Raw genomic sequence first — 5,788 nt, 5'->3', positions numbered from 1 at the left:
TCTTGATCTTGTGATCATCGACGACATCGGCAACATGCAACTCCAATTCCATCTTCTCCCCCTCAATTCTTTTCAATTTTTCTTTCAAGTACTCGTTTTCTCTTTCAACTAAATTTAACCTCTTGACAATAGGGTCGGTTGGAATTTCCGGTTCACATACCTCCTAGAAAAAATTTCTATGTCAACTTGATGGGCATAATTTGTCATAAACACGAAATGCAACTAGTTTTAAAAAAGAATATATATACCACATCCGAATCATTGCAAGAGTAAATCTAGCAATGAGAGATGAAAGGACAAAGTTGCTAACCTTTGTGATCATTTCAATGGATGGGGCCTTCAAATCTTGACAAAATTTGGGGAAAATGTGTGATGAGCTCGAGAGGAAGAGGGGAAGAACAGAGAGGAGAGGAGAAAGGGGAAGAACAGAGCGAGCTCGGGTGGACGAAGAGTTTATGTAGGACGACCTTTAGTACCGGTTCGTGCCAAGAACCGGTACTAAAGGGGATGGAGGGGCCCCAGTCTGACAACATCTTGCCACCACTCTCATTAGTACCGGTTCGTGGCACGAACCGGTGCTAAAGGTTCGCCACGAACCGGTACTAATGAAAGCGGCCCGGCTAGCCATTGGAACCGGCACTAATATATACATTAGTGCCGGCTCAAATACAAACCGGCACTAATGTGCTTCACGTTTGACCCTTTTTCTACTAGTGACCCGACATAACTTCTATCTTATGCACATGTCTATCCACAAGGTATCCAGCCACCAACGGCCTGCGTTGTGTGGCGTAACTCCTACTAGGGGTTGGGGCGCCACCCGGTGGCGCCTCCTGAAAGAAAGTTTTGCGGTGCTAAATTGGCAAGCGACCCTTTCATCCTTTTTTTCTCTAATTGCTGACGAACATGCACATATAAGCAAGGAACTTGCAATAGAATTTACAGCTGATAACAAAACAAACAAGAATATTTTAAAGATCTTAATCCCCTTGTGTGGTGGGTTATTCCCGACCAGATTAAAGACCATATCGTACAAATAACAACAGAAAATTGTAAAACAAATCTGGCATAGAACCAATTGTTACATTTGAGGGGCTGGCAAGTTGAAGCTCGGCCAGGCAGTGGAAGATGACAGAGTAGTTGTCGTCTTTGCTCCTCCTGTTCACCGGCTAAAGCTCTGCTAGCAGCGGATGTTTACAGCAACGCAAGAGATGTTGTCTTTGCTCCTCCTGTTCACCTCTGTTTTCGCAGCGGCCTATGCGTCCCTCTGGTGTCATTCATCTCATCAACAGCCTCTTGGCTGATCATCACCTGAATTTGCATCATACTATTTTTGTTACTGTTATTGGCATGATGTAAACTTATAGCTGATGCAAATAATGAACGTTTTCTATTAACAGCCAATCTGAAACAAAGCTAACTGTAATAAATTAGAGAAGACAAATCAGTTTTCAGTGATGTTACCAAAGAATTATAAAATGTTATTGGCAGCATACAACATAGCTTTACTTCATTGATATTCAAAATTATTTCAGTGATGAACTAGGCTTTATTTACCTATTATATATTTTTGTCTTTCGCCAAACCTTAAATGATATAATTCTTAGGATTTTAATATTTTCTCATAAGAACAGGAGGTAGCATAATTAACACTCTTACTTCTAAAATAATGGCAGACAGGTGTTTGAGAAAACAACGAAGAAACTTACTCGGTCATGTTGGATGAGCTATGTGGCAACAAAAGGAGAAATCGCAGTGACTGGCCTCAGTTGTTATTGCGATAATAATGGGGTAAGGAAGAAGGTGTGGTCAGACCAACAACAAAAAGTGATTGTCCTAATCGAAAAAGATTTATGTCGTCAAAATTATTCAACCAAACCAATGCAAGATCCATAAATAGAGAACATTAATGTCATATGTGTTAAGGGTTCCATGCTATGAACCCAAATCTATTAATAATAAAACTTGTTTTGCACAGTGCCATCACTAAATCCAGAAATTTAAATTGCAGGAGTACATGAATACTTTGCAAAACATACTTGTGGCGCAAGGAATAAGCAAAATAAATACTGTTAGCGAACAATTGCAGGAGCACAACAATGACGACTTGAGCCGTGAGTCCTGTGACATGAGGATGCGCTGTTAAGGGTCAAGGGAACATTCAACACTGATGTGTATGATTTCATAACATTATCTTCCTGCATCACATAATAATTCATCTAAAACTCAAGGTAGTAAATATACTATATTTACCTTGAAAATTTTTCTAGCATATGTGAGACAAACATTGGATCCATTGCGGATTATCTTTTCCTAGAATTAGCTCGCACAAGTTAACCAAAGCTGATGGAATATCAAATCCTTGATTAGCATCAGGAGGATATTCATCTATGTGTAGGAATACTCATGTGAAATTCTTATAAAACAAACAAAAATGGTTAGTTATGCATGCATATATCATTAAATGGAGAATGTAAACAAACAAAAGATTGTTGGGAATCTCTGCCTGGGATGCTCATGGGCGGTGCCAGGTGGGCACCCCTTCCGATGCCTTTTTTGGTCTTAAGGATGACCGAATTAGCAATCACAAACACGCTGTGTGTAATATACATAGAAATTTGACATCAAAATGCTGCAAACAACTCCATTGCGCAGACATCATAACTTGCCAAATTCCACACTTTCTGCTCAGAAGTTAAAACATATTAGCTCAAAGACTATACCAAAAAAGGCTTTTGCCCCGCTTTATATATAACCATGTAAAATAAAAGTATGTGCATTGCAGTTTTAGTATTACACACAATCAGCTCTTCAGCAGATTTAAGAAGCTCATGCTCAGCCTTACTCGTATCCCAATCAGCTCTTCAGTAGTGACAACGAATGACTTTGCAGAAAAAGAAATGAAATACACAATTACATGGTTATTAACACCAGCATTTTAGCATAGGTCAACTGCAGCAGCAACGAAATATTTCCCATACTTCCTGTCAAAAGGGTCCCACATTGACCGAGTTCAAAGAGCTCAGAGCACCATTGGGGCTGTAATTATCAAACTGCCGATACCATCTTTCAGGTCCGCTGGGCATTCCTTGAAGGAAAGGTAGGCCAGTACCACCAGTTTAGGTCCTCACCTTTGTTACTTTGGGGCTGAAAGTATTTGCCGAGATCTTCCTGTGCAACTTTTAGACTTTCCAACGATAACCTGTAGTGATATATGACCAAAAGCACAATTAAATTATTATCCAAAGATAGCACAGATTGATAGGATGCTTTAGACTTGAGTATACACTCCCTGGCTTTAACATTTTCATGAACATTCGGTGAGCATGCTTGTAACCCAAAAAGAGATCAAAGCAAAAGTATAAAGCACTTCTTGATATAGTCATTAATAGCAATACTCTGGCTAGCATTCAGTAAACTCATCTGGATTTGCTCTGGACAATATTTTGTTCTTACTCCCCTAACCAATATTACAGCTAATGAAGGGAAAGAAGAACACCAGTACTTAGATGTAAGTTTTCTATTAAGAACTCAAGTCATGGTACCTGAAAATGTAGTTCATTTATTAACACCATGTACTACTTTCAGATAGGTAAGGCATATCAGTTCACAATAGTTCATAGTGGGAAAAAAGAGCAAATGGGTGTTCTGAATTGAATATTTAGATCACATACAACACAAAAAGGCTCATTTCAAACAACCCAACAAATTCATGAAAATATGGTGCATGACAAGACTAACCGAAGGCGTGAAACCATCGTATGGATTTTGTCCAGACTTGGAATCTGCCAACAGCCTTTTGGCATTCTGGATGTATGATGTCAGTCCAGCAGGATAGCTTGAATTAAGTCGGCAAACCTGCGCAATGAAAACTTTAGTAGGAAAAGAACAATCTTTATTTTCGTACACACTTATGCATATGAAATGTCGTTGACTTCATAAAAACCTGTCACAATAAAGTAACTAATATATCTTTGGTAGTTTAGTAGTAGATGTCCCTGGCAAGTATGAGATCCATCATTCATCCAACAGAATAATGAAACATTTCAAGGATAAAATCAAAGAAACACCTTGTCAAAGAAGCTTTTCTTCTTGTCGTCATCAACACCGGGTTCTGACCAGTATTCAAACAAGTGCCCCTGCCCTTATTTAGTAGCATCAAGTGCCCCTGCCCTTATTTAGTAGCATCTTGGCAAGTTCAACCTAGAATCACAACGGGAGGCAACAAGCATTACTGAGAACTCAAACTCAAAAAAATCCATTTCCTACATCAAATTAGACAAATAAGCTGGAATCACTGGACTGCCAACTATAACAAACATTTTAGTAGGATTTTTCTCCCAAAATGACCTTGAGCCAGCCATGAAAAGGCGAGTTTGTCAGAAAATAATAATATGAATATGCAATATGTATGGGCATTGTAAGAAGATGCCTAAGGCCTTGCAGGAGAGAGGCTCTGCTCCTGCTGTCGTCTCTTCTCTGTCGGCAGCCTGCAGTAGTATTCATCAGTACATGTAAGTAAGATATATGCAAATGCTCAATCTCATCTCATTATGTGTGAATATGCAGGTACCTTCTCCGGCATGTATTTGAAAGCAGTCGTCTTCTGTCCTCCATATATGTTACGCTGGGATACAATTTGCAAATGCAGGTACTGATTCATTAGACATTGACTGTTTCAAAGTGTGTGGGTTGCCAGCATATGAAATAGTACACCTATATGAGTTACCTGAGCTTCGACGCAGGTGCATATGGCGTATATGCCCCAGTCCTTGGTGTAGTTGTTGGAAATGTAGATCTTGCTGAACCGCGGGTGTGGGTGCCTCTGCCGCGTGCTTTCGAAGAAACAATGGTGGATGGTCACCCTGATGCACCTCTGTGTAGCCAATATTTTTTAATAAATCACATGATTAGTGCACAATTTAAAATTGAGAGACACCTGAAGGTCATAACTACAAAGTAGATGAACCAAGAGGCACCACTTACTCATGAAGAAATTTATTCGAGGATATAAACTTTGAACTTTCTAATGCATGCTGCAAAAATGATGAGAAAGCATATTTTCCTTGGTAGCAACACGTACTTGCCAGGGCCTTCGGAGAGGTAGTAGCGATGACCTGCAACCAATTACATAGATACATGAGCCAGAACTTGAAATAGAAAGGATTGCCAAGTCGTTGGAGTAGATCACTATGTGTCTATAGTACCTTGTCTTTGTCAGTGTTGGAAATATCAAGAAATTAATTGCGGCAGATGTTATACTGATGAGATTACATCAAGCACTTGTTGTCATCTTCTTTTTAACCGGATCAAGCATGCATCACAGATGGCCAAGAAAAAGATAATGGTTAATTTTTGGCGTAGTTTGAAAAGTATTTTACTTGTACAGAAAAGTGATTTCCTGGTTGACGAGAGAATGCCTGGAGAAAGTACAGTGGCTGTATTTCTTGGTCACATATCCAATTTCTGGGTCATATTCATGGCCACATGGCAATTGAACCTCAAAAGCTTAGAAACGTGTGTAATTCAAGCAAGGATGGTTCGGCTAAGTGGTCAAAAGCGAGTCATGACTGCTAATACCAATTGAAACAACTTGATTAACCTAATACTAATTTGACCCATGTTCAGTTCTCAGCAAAACTAACTTATCCAGTACAACTTTTATCATGGTAGTCACTGGCTAGTTTAGATTCTTCGCATATTCAGTACAATGGTCTAATCAAGGTTAATAGGATTAATTTCACACCTAAACAACCATTGATAGATGGAGAAGGAAGACCGATACGTA

The 5,788-nt window shown here is 39.3% G+C and overlaps 2 long non-coding RNA genes across 2 annotated transcripts; both read right to left on the bottom strand.

Moving 5' to 3' along the window:
• Positions 1-994: 994 nt before the first annotated feature.
• On the bottom strand, positions 995-4,149 carry LOC123057590 (uncharacterized). Its single transcript, XR_006426889.1, has 3 exons — positions 4,071-4,149; positions 3,742-3,858; positions 995-3,202 (listed from the first exon to the last, which is right to left on the bottom strand). It is a non-coding gene; the product is annotated as an uncharacterized lncRNA (long non-coding RNA).
• Positions 4,150-4,427: 278 nt separating this feature from the next.
• Positions 4,428-5,782, bottom strand: LOC123057591 (uncharacterized). The gene is made up of 5 exons (XR_006426890.1): positions 5,208-5,782; positions 4,987-5,117; positions 4,730-4,876; positions 4,574-4,627; positions 4,428-4,490 (listed from the first exon to the last, which is right to left on the bottom strand). It is a non-coding gene; the product is annotated as an uncharacterized lncRNA (long non-coding RNA).
• Positions 5,783-5,788: the final 6 nt, after the last annotated feature.

This window comes from Triticum aestivum, chromosome 3A, assembly GCF_018294505.1.
Source record: "Triticum aestivum cultivar Chinese Spring chromosome 3A, IWGSC CS RefSeq v2.1, whole genome shotgun sequence".
NCBI classification, from domain to species: domain Eukaryota; kingdom Viridiplantae; phylum Streptophyta; class Magnoliopsida; order Poales; family Poaceae; genus Triticum; species Triticum aestivum.
This window is presented reverse-complemented; position numbering and strand designations above follow the sequence as displayed.